The sequence below is a fragment of the Bidens hawaiensis genome, unplaced genomic scaffold (genome assembly GCF_021521415.1).
Source record: "Bidens hawaiensis isolate Kalapana, Puna unplaced genomic scaffold, B.hawaiensis_p1.1 tig00050032_1, whole genome shotgun sequence".
NCBI lineage: Eukaryota > Viridiplantae > Streptophyta > Magnoliopsida > Asterales > Asteraceae > Bidens > Bidens hawaiensis.
This window is the reverse complement of record NW_027506138.1, coordinates 103,753-113,687: the sequence shown is the minus strand read 5'-3', so window position 1 is coordinate 113,687 and position 9,935 is coordinate 103,753. Positions and strand designations below refer to the sequence as shown.

Genomic DNA, 9,935 nt, shown 5'->3' with positions numbered 1-9,935 from the left:
TGCAAGGATGAATCCCCTCGCGTGACGCCATGAGAAGATTTCACAGAACAAATTACTTTTTGATAGATTTGACCCTTGGGCTTTGATTAAATGCAATTTAAGTATAAAATACAAAAAATAGAGTTTTCGACCGAATTTAAATCGTTTCAGTATCATAAACGAACATCATTTGACATAATTAACGCAAACGAACATGAATAAAAATCTCTCATTAATAAATGATAATCCAAAATTTTAAACGAGTCGGTTTTCACATTAGGAACTGACGAATGTTACGCTGTACTGACACACACATAAGACAGGTTTGTTTCTTGACTTTCTTCTTCCATTGCAGACCTAGGGCTGTAAACGAACCGAACGAACACGAACAAGGCCTTGTTCATGTTCGTTCGTTAAGTAAATAATGTGTTCACGAACAGTTTACGAACATTTACCGAACGAGATTTTATGTTCGTGCTCGTTTATTAAGGAAATTAATGTGTTCACGACGGTTTACGAACACAAAAGAACACAAATAAAATCGGCAGAGCCTAGAGATTGAGACCGATGCATTCATCAATGTGAATAATGAAAGCCTGTAAACGAATCAAATGAACACGAACAAGGGCATGTTCATGTTCGTTCATTTAACTTTAAAAGAACACGAACACTTAATCGAACAAATATTTATGTTCATGTTCGTTTATTTAAAAATGGACATTTGTGTTCGTTTGTTAAAATCTAAACTAACATAACTGAATAAAGATAAACGAACATGTATGAACAAACGTAAATGAACACAAATATAAACGAACTTAAATGAAAACACTTAAATAAACACAAATTAACAATTATAAATCCTTTAAGTAGATGACATATCCAGATAATATTTAATTATTTTCTATTAATATTAATACATAAATGAACATAAATAAACAGACATAAACGAACATAAATGAACGTTCATTTACATAAATGAACGAACGGAACATGTGTTCATGTTCGTTCGTTTAGTTAAATGAACACAAATTTTTTGTTCATGCTTGTTCGTTTATTAAATAAACGAACATAAATGAACTTCCCGTTGAACGGTTTACGATAGTTCACCGAAAATTCGATTCGTTTACAGGCCTAGGCCAGACACCTCCAATCCATGGATTCATCCTCGATAGCTAGCGAGCGCCTCTCGGTCACCCGAGAAGGCCACCTCACATCATTGCCAACTTTGCTCCCATCTTCGTCACCTGTCTATGGAACGTTGATGCAAAAATCTATATGTCACACACCTCAGTCGCTGCCACCATTCTCATCGATCAACATGCAACATAATGGGTTGGTTGATCTTTAATAATCACAATTACGTATTAGAATTCTTTTTTAAGGCAGATTTAAGTTCGGGGGAGGGGGGGTATTAAAAATTACAATTCCCTCATGTGATATACATGTGACGAGGAGCATATGCAAGGTTTAGCCTAAAGTACCTAATTTGTTACACAAACATTTAGATAAGTGTAGTTTTTGAAAATCAAAAACTATGTATGCAAGTAGATATAAAGATAAATTACTGTCTTTTTGTAATTTACTCAATAAATAAATAATGCTTTTAATTGGTAGTTGTGTTTGGTAATTAAGATAAAGCACATGCATTTTGGTCGAGTGTGTTGGTACTTGTATAGCTTTATATGCTAAATATACCATAAAATCTTGAGCTGGCAAATGGCAACCACTTGAATAATTACGTATACAACTCAATAGTATTGTTAGGCTAAGGGTAGTGGGGTTTGGTTGAGCCATAAGTGAACCAACATCTTTATAACACATGGCACTGACTAGGCATGCCAACCAAGCCCTCAGACCAAGTCTCAAAGGGTGTAATGATCCAGGTGAGGCCGGGGCTTGGTTGAGTTTTTTTTTTAATATTATATCCTAAATAAATATTAATAATACTAAATTAAAACATTTCATTAAAACATAAATAAAAAGGAAAATAAAAACATAAATTTAAAATGCAACAACCTCTAAAAAAATACATAAAAATAGCGTTGTTAATTTTTTTTTCGTCAATTCCTTCCGAATACGATCTTTTTCTTCCTCCATTATCGCTTGGTCGGATGGCGGTAGGTGGCTAAAGTCCTTAGTTAGAAATTCCAAAGTCCTCATCCGGTTTCTATTATGTTTAGCTTGACCTATCGACTCGAGACCAAATGACATTCTAGCAATCTCTTTTTCGAAGTCGTGATCGGCGGTTCTTTTCCCACGTTCCCTACCCGGGGGGGCGGCTAGAGCCTTGCTCTTGCAAATCGCCCTCGGACAAGTTTAGGTCGAAGTTAATTTGAGTCTCCGAGCCGCTAGAAGAAACGTAGGAGCCGGACTCGCTAGTTTTCGTACGTTTAGCCGATTCTTTTCCGACATCCGCATCCAGAGTAACTAACATAATCCATTTCGAGCACTTCTTGAGCACGTCCCACAAGTAGCGCTTGTCAAACGTCGAACATGTAGTCCAACCCCTGCATCTGAAATTGAGCATTGTAGTTGAAATTTCCCGAACCCGACATGATTTTTTTAACAAACTTTGGGAAATTAAATGAGAGGTATTAGTAGAAATATTGAGAAAAAGAGAATGAGATGGGTCATTTTAAAAAAAATGAATTGTGATATTTATAATAAGTTTGAATTTTTTTTTTATTTTAATCGCCCAACGGTTCTCACCAACAGTCACCCCACGCGGACTGCCCTGCGCCGGCCAACCGCGCCCTCATCCACGCCAAGGTGGTAGTGGTGTTCGCGAGCCAGGTGGCCGCCCCCCCCCCCCCCCCCCCCATCCGCGCCCCACTACCCTTAGCCTTATAATCAACATATGTGCTATAGGATAAATTAACCTAATAAAACTAGAAAATAAATAAAAATAATAAGCCCATATAACTTAAAAAAATCTGTATAAAGTATATTAAGAGCATCTCTAGTATTGAATTTGAAAAATGCTTATTGGTTTATTGGTATTTTTAAAAAACCAATAAATTAAAATATGTTTGTCAATCACAAAAGTATTTTTTATTTTAGCTTTTTAAAAAGGTTAAAAAACAGTTTTAAAAAAGAGCCAAATCCTTGTTTTTTAAAATAGTTTTTTAAAAAAGCCAAAAAATATTTTTCAAACTCAATCCCATACAATATTTTTTTCAAGTTTAACTCATATCCGATATGTTTTGGCTTGGTTCATGTTCTCTAGGCCACCTACACATCATTCATTTGTATATAAACCCCATTTCCTCTTACAAACAATACACTATAACCCAATCTCTCTCTCATAACCCCTCACGAAAAGATTCATCGAGTATTTTTCACTTCCAAGACATTGTTGCATATGGCGTCGATGATGCACAGTAATGATAGGTTCATGAAAGTAAAATGTAGTTTGCGAATGGGAAGAAAGGGAAGAAGACCAAGAAGAATAAACACGGCGGTGCTTAAGAAGGTGAAGAAGTTGCAAAAGCTTATACCGGGCGGGAAGGAGTTGAATGCAGATCAACTTTTTGCTTATACAGCAAATTACATTATGCATCTCAAGTTACAGGTTGATGTGCTTCAAGCCCTATCCGATGTTTTTCTATCATAAACTAGAAATGGTCCCATCTTTTTTTCCATGTGGTGTTTTATATATAATATACTTATTTATGCCAAGATTATATTGTGATTAATAAATATATGATTAATTGATAAATTAGCTGGTCAAAATTTTCATGTAATTTATATTAGAAATCATTGTTTTATTCTCTATCTTCCTCCAAAATGCTTGATTTGTGTTGGTAAAGAGTACATACATATATAGATATCTTTATATAAGTATGTCAGTATATATTTCATGAATCACTAACGTTAGTATATGTGCGTGTTCTGTTTGTGTTTGTCTTTGAAATATATGAGACTCTGAGAGCGATTATAATGATACGACGGTAGATAAAACCGCTGGCATTAACTACTAAATAAAATCGAAGTATTTGAATGTTTGAAAGATATTATGAATTTGTGATATGTAATATCATTATTAACATAAATGATAGTATCACATCAACTTACACACATGCATGTGAATGCCATTATTGCCCTTATTGGTAAATTCATGGGAGTTTTTCCACATGGCTAGAGTGGCAACTCTTTCTTGTGTATTGTATTGTACCGTTATTTATCTACTTACAAAACAATTTATAATGCATTTAATTTACTTCTTATTCCTGTATATAAATCAAATCAACTTAATTAAATAGTTCTTTTTAGCTAATGAATAGGTGACGTTAAAATAGCTAAAAATAGGTTGGAGGTTTGTACATAGAATTGAAAATAAATATAAAAAATTTTAAATCAGTTTCACTATTACAAAAAGCTTCAACAATTCTATAGTTTTAACTTATATTTCACACAAAAACTTAAGTGTTTCGTAACATCATGGTTCCTTATTCATATCTTATCATATCCCGACTCACCTAATATTTATTGTGTACACTTTAACTCTTATCCATTTGATGAATTAACCGATGGCCATAATGGGGTGGGTCCACTCCCTATTTCTGGAAAGGCCACGCAAAGCTACTAATTTCATTAGTTTTATTTCTACTTAATTATGATTAAGTTAGCGAACGGCAATCAAATTGATTCCACACCTTGATTGAGTAGTAATCTACATAAACAGAGAATCGACCAAGTCTGACTTCATTATTGGACGCTGGATAGCCAAAATTGGTGGAATAGAGTTTTTGATATTTCTCCATTGTTCACTCACAGACAGCCATTCACTCGCGGAGACAAAAACGATCGCTCACGAAATAGTTTGGATCATCAATACAATTAACCCTTCGGTTAGGGTTTATGTTGTATATAATTACCATTACAATAATTGGAGTTATGGTAACACAAGAATTATCAATATTAGTGATGGTGATAAAAGTAAAAGAAACCAAAAACTTCCATTGGGTTGTAAGAAGGAATATTGGGCGAAACAAACATTACATAGAAGCTACACCAATGTGTTTGGCTTCCAAAGGATCTCCATAACCTATCTTACATAACACAACTTCAAAACATTTAAAACCTCACCTCCTATATCACAAAATTTGGTTACCACATGCTTCCTTCTTAATGTACACCGGCTCGGTTTCTGACTAAAAAAATCCAGATTGTTACCATTGGCGCTCCTCATTGTAACAAAAATATATGGCATTTGCCAATTTCAGCTTCATAGGTCATGAGGGAAGTTACTGATTTGCCCGACCTCTAGCACGTCGTTGTTGTTTAACTTGTAGCTTATTCTTATGCGCATGACGATTGATTTCTGAAGTACACAACATTCATCATTTACACATAAACCATAAAAACTAAAGAAAATAAAAGGGGGGGGGGGGAAATGCAAATGTTGTAAAAAGTAAATAGCACCTTGCCATGTTGACTGTTGGTAACTCGTAACTTCTGAGTTATTGTCTCGTTATCATTTCCAGGAAGCATATTACTACTAGCAGGTTCTAAATGCAACTGAAGAAACTGCGGATTCATAACCAAACACGTCATATTAGACAGCATATTCATGTTGAAATAAATAAAAAAATACATAGATATTCACTTGAAATGTAGTTTACCTTTGGGACTGCTGCCTGGAAAATGAAGTTTGTATAAACATCAGAAGACTTGTTTGTAAAGATTGCTTCAATTTGGGTTGTTTGTGGAGTTTCAGATTGTTTGGAAAAGTTGAACATTAACCTCAAAGAGCTGCTCTCAAAAGCAACTATCGGTGGATAAGTAGGACCATTGTCTTCTGTAATAAAACAATGGTGGTTAATTGTTTAGTAGTTAATAAAATCTTTTAAAAAGATCTTCCTTTTTAAACATATTTTGAGTACAAATTAGCAAATACTCACTAGCTGGTGGAGGGCTGGGACCAAATCCATCTAACAAGTCCATCATAAGTGAGGAAGATGCTTGTACAGGTGGCTCCGTCGATAAAAGACTATCCAACGGACTAACTGAAGTTTTGTTATCTTGAGTTAATGATAATATGTCAGGTGCAGACGAACTGTTTCCGGGAACAGGTGGCCCGATTGATAGTAAATCCAGCAGGACATCAGTGCCACTCTTTTGAACCTTGGTTGTACCTGGTACAAATGTAAAACAAGCATGTGTTGTAAGTTATAACTGCTTTTAACTACCGAGTTCTGTTTTATAAACTCCAACCTGATTGTGAGGAAAAGGAAGATGTACCGACATCAAGAAGATCATGAACAAAGTTGCCACCTGAAGAAGTAGGTGCTGGCTCATCTGATCCTAAATCAAGCAAGTCTATTAACGGGGCAGCTGCTGATGTGGCAACTCCACTGGCAGAAGTTAGTGAAGTTGAAACAGCTGGCACTAGAATAGATCCAGATTTCCTCCACTAAAAGTTGCTTCATCAAGCACTGGCATCCTTTCAACTAGAGCAGACCTTTGCATGTTACATTAAATTATTATTACTATTATAAACCACTTTGTAAAGGTTTTTCTAAAAGAATTAAGAATATTACAAGTTCAAACCTTATATTCTGATGTTTTTCAATTATGGAATCAAATTCAACAGATCTCTGCTGCAATTCAAGTAGAAGGCTTCCTTTAGATTGTGTAACAATATCCTTTATTCTCCTGAATATATAGCAAGTTTACGCTATCAGAATTTACATAAAATTGAGTAGCATAACATGATTTTCAAGATCAAATAAATAATCTACTGAGAGCAAGAAGGGAAACGGGAAGACAGCTTCAGCAAAGCAATCAAACACATAGCTCGGGTGGTAAGATCCGATGTGTGGCGCTTTATTGCAATTTCAACAACATCCACTGCTTCATTCTCAGTTACCTGTTCATAGCAACTAAAATTAATGATATTTGGAAAAGAGTTGACATACTAAGTTAATTACTTGTGAAGATTGAAGAAGCAACTCACAGTTATAGGGTCCTCTATGTTAAGCATTCCAATATTGTTAACTAGCATGTCACCATATTCTCCAATGCACCAGACAGCCACACGAACAAGTGTTTCCTGTTTTTGAAAGCAACGGATATTATAAATCAATGTCCATAATTAAGTATGAAGAGATAATTCCAGTAAAATATATATATTTATTGTACCTGGTCAGTTGATTTTTGGATTGCCTTGTAGAGTGAACGTACTGTATATCCATGGAGGTTAGAAGCATTGGTTATCACAACAATAAGAGCATGCCATACCTCATCCTTTACATGATTTCCAGCCTACTGACAACAGAACACAAGCTTAGTAGTTCATTAAACACATGTTAAACTAGAGTGAATCTATAATGCATAACTCAGAGAGAACTTTGAGCATCTGGTCAATGTACCAAATCTTGTCCGGGGAAAGTCTAACGCAACATTTGTAAAGATGAAGTGCCTAAGATATCTGGTATCCAATCCAGATAAGTGATTCGGTAGTTGCAGAGAACAGAACATAACTATATTGTTTCAAACAAGATATTGTTATGAAGAATGAAAAACTGAACTTACTTTTCAACAACGGAGCAAATTTTATCAGTAAGATCTCCCTTGAAGTCTTCATCACTTACTTGTAGATAATCAATTAACTCTTTGATCAAAGCTTGTACATTGCTCTCATTCATCAGAAGATATACAAGTTCAAGAGCTCTTTTACGAATTGAAGCATCTGAATCCTGAACAATAAACGAGCACAGTATGTAAGTCTCATATGGTATAATAGATATAAAACAAACACGGGTCTACTTACAAGTGAAAAATTACCTTAACGCATTCTAAGATTGTTGTGCGATGTCTCTGCACTGCTTTATCATCTATTGAGATTGCTTTCATCAGCATGTTTAATGCAACATATCTGCCATGAAACATATAAAACACAAATGAATCACTTAGATAACTATCTGGAAAACCAAAGATTTCACATTTCTTCATGTTACTTTACATAGAGCACACAGGCTACATAAAACTGAAGCCCTGTGCACAAACTTGCAGGCAAAATCTTTGTATCAACAGAAACTTTTTTAACTCTTGGTACCACAACAAGATCTTTATAAACATCAAATTGCAAGAACACAAAGGTTGCTTACCTTATATTGTTGTCACGGTTAGACAAGAACCGCCCCAAAATATTGATTGCAAGAACACGCAAACCGCTAATATCTTCAATGCTCATTATGGTTTCTACACATTCATAAAGTATTGCATTCCCTGCATTCCTGTTCGACTCAGTTTTTGTTGCCACCTAAAAAGGAAACTCAGCAAGAGCAGTTTAGGAGAATTCATTGCAAGATCATCAATAGGCATTATCATTCAGCAGTTTACCATTAATGCGCCAAAACATAGAATCCATTGAAGTTTTCTACAATTTTGAAAACAAATCATTATAAACTACACATAAAAGATAAAAACTGACCTGAGCAAGAATGTCACTCATAGAATCGCTCGCATCAGCATCTCCATGACCCAATACACGCAAAAGGCGAAGCAATCTTATATGAAGAAAAGGGTCTGCAATACCTGAAATGTCATATTCAGGAGCATATGAGCTGTTCACAACATCCTTTAGAACTTTCACCAATCCCTCTGTGCATTTCTAGACCAAAGGGAAAAGGAAAAAAGGTTTTAAAAAGACAAATTACAAGATTGACAGTAGAAAATAATATGTCATGTGTTCTTGTCACAAATGTGTATACATTATTAGATAAACTAAAAAACGTAAAAAAGAAGAAAAAAGACTCGACAATTCATTTACCTGCCTAAAATATTCAAGGGCTTCTTCACTATGATTACAGAGATCTGTACAGAGTTGTATCCCAGTTAAAAGAACCCCATGATGCTTTTCTCTAAGTAATAAAACAACAGGGTTCACAAAATTTTCTGCAAGGTCGGGGACTTTCTTAACGATCCTTATTGAGCATAATGCTGCCTGTAAAATGTAATAGCTTATGTTAGTATAATGCTAATGGAGAGTAATGTGTGAGAATGCTGGGATATACTCTCAAGAGATAATGAGATATATCATTTTCATTTATAGATTTCCAGTTTTTCATCAACTTACTTTCTTGCGAATATTTGGATCTTGAAATTGCAGCAACCTTTCGACTTCAGGTGCAAGATCACGCGCCATTTCTGCTGAACATATATTCCCTTAAGCACAAAGAGCTAGTCCCACAATATATTGGTTTGCATGGTTAAGATCTCTGCAGATGATGACAGTATTATATTCAAAACGTCCAGGCATTCTTCCTAAACAAGATATGTATGTGTGTGTGTGTGTGTGACTGTGTATGTGTAAAAGAAAAGAGAATGTGGGAGCTTACTGTTTTAGTGAATTGGTGACCAACATCAAAACTTCTTGTCTTTCATCAAGAAGCAACATGAGTCCAAGATATCCTATTCTTTTCTCAGGGAAGCCAGGAGCTGCTATTAATTTCAGGCATTCCATTTGACCAAAATGTGTGGGATATCCTAACATGTGAATAAACATGAGCTTTGCCAAGTTACGATGTCTATATTCGTTATCATTATCACTAGCTGCTGCACGAATGGAAGCACATTCCTTTCTAACAACAGCACGCTCTTCTGCAGCAGTTTTGCAAGCACGTATTGCCCGAATCATGTCCCTACAGTGGATCAATAATCTCACTTAGATCCAACTGAATAGTAACATGCTACTAAATACTGATAACCTCACACATAATAAAATGAAAAAACATGAATGCAACCGAGCTTTCATTTTGCTTGCTTGCTAAATTTCTACATACTAAAGCATGTAATATAGTGGATAGATCAGGTTAGTTATATACAACCTTTCATGGATAATCTGATTGTCAAGGTTGATCCCTAATGTTATCATTTTTGGTGTACAAAACTATACATGTAATCACAACAAAGCCAATTGTCATCATAAGTCATAGCCATCATGTTCTTCC

General features: G+C 35.1%; 1 pseudogene across 1 annotated transcript; it reads right to left on the bottom strand.

Moving 5' to 3' along the window:
* Window positions 1-5,058: 5,058 nt before the first annotated feature.
* LOC143616849 (AP-1 complex subunit gamma-2-like) lies at window positions 5,059-9,622 on the bottom strand (annotated as a pseudogene). Its single transcript, XR_013150732.1, has 17 exons — window positions 9,324-9,622; window positions 9,062-9,203; window positions 8,756-8,929; window positions 8,417-8,596; window positions 8,091-8,245; window positions 7,768-7,858; window positions 7,516-7,679; window positions 7,321-7,373; window positions 7,123-7,247; window positions 6,938-7,033; window positions 6,723-6,850; window positions 6,532-6,636; window positions 6,196-6,442; window positions 5,883-6,116; window positions 5,604-5,779; window positions 5,404-5,508; window positions 5,059-5,302 (listed from the first exon to the last, which is right to left on the bottom strand). The product of XR_013150732.1 is annotated as an AP-1 complex subunit gamma-2-like (transcript).
* Window positions 9,623-9,935: the final 313 nt, after the last annotated feature.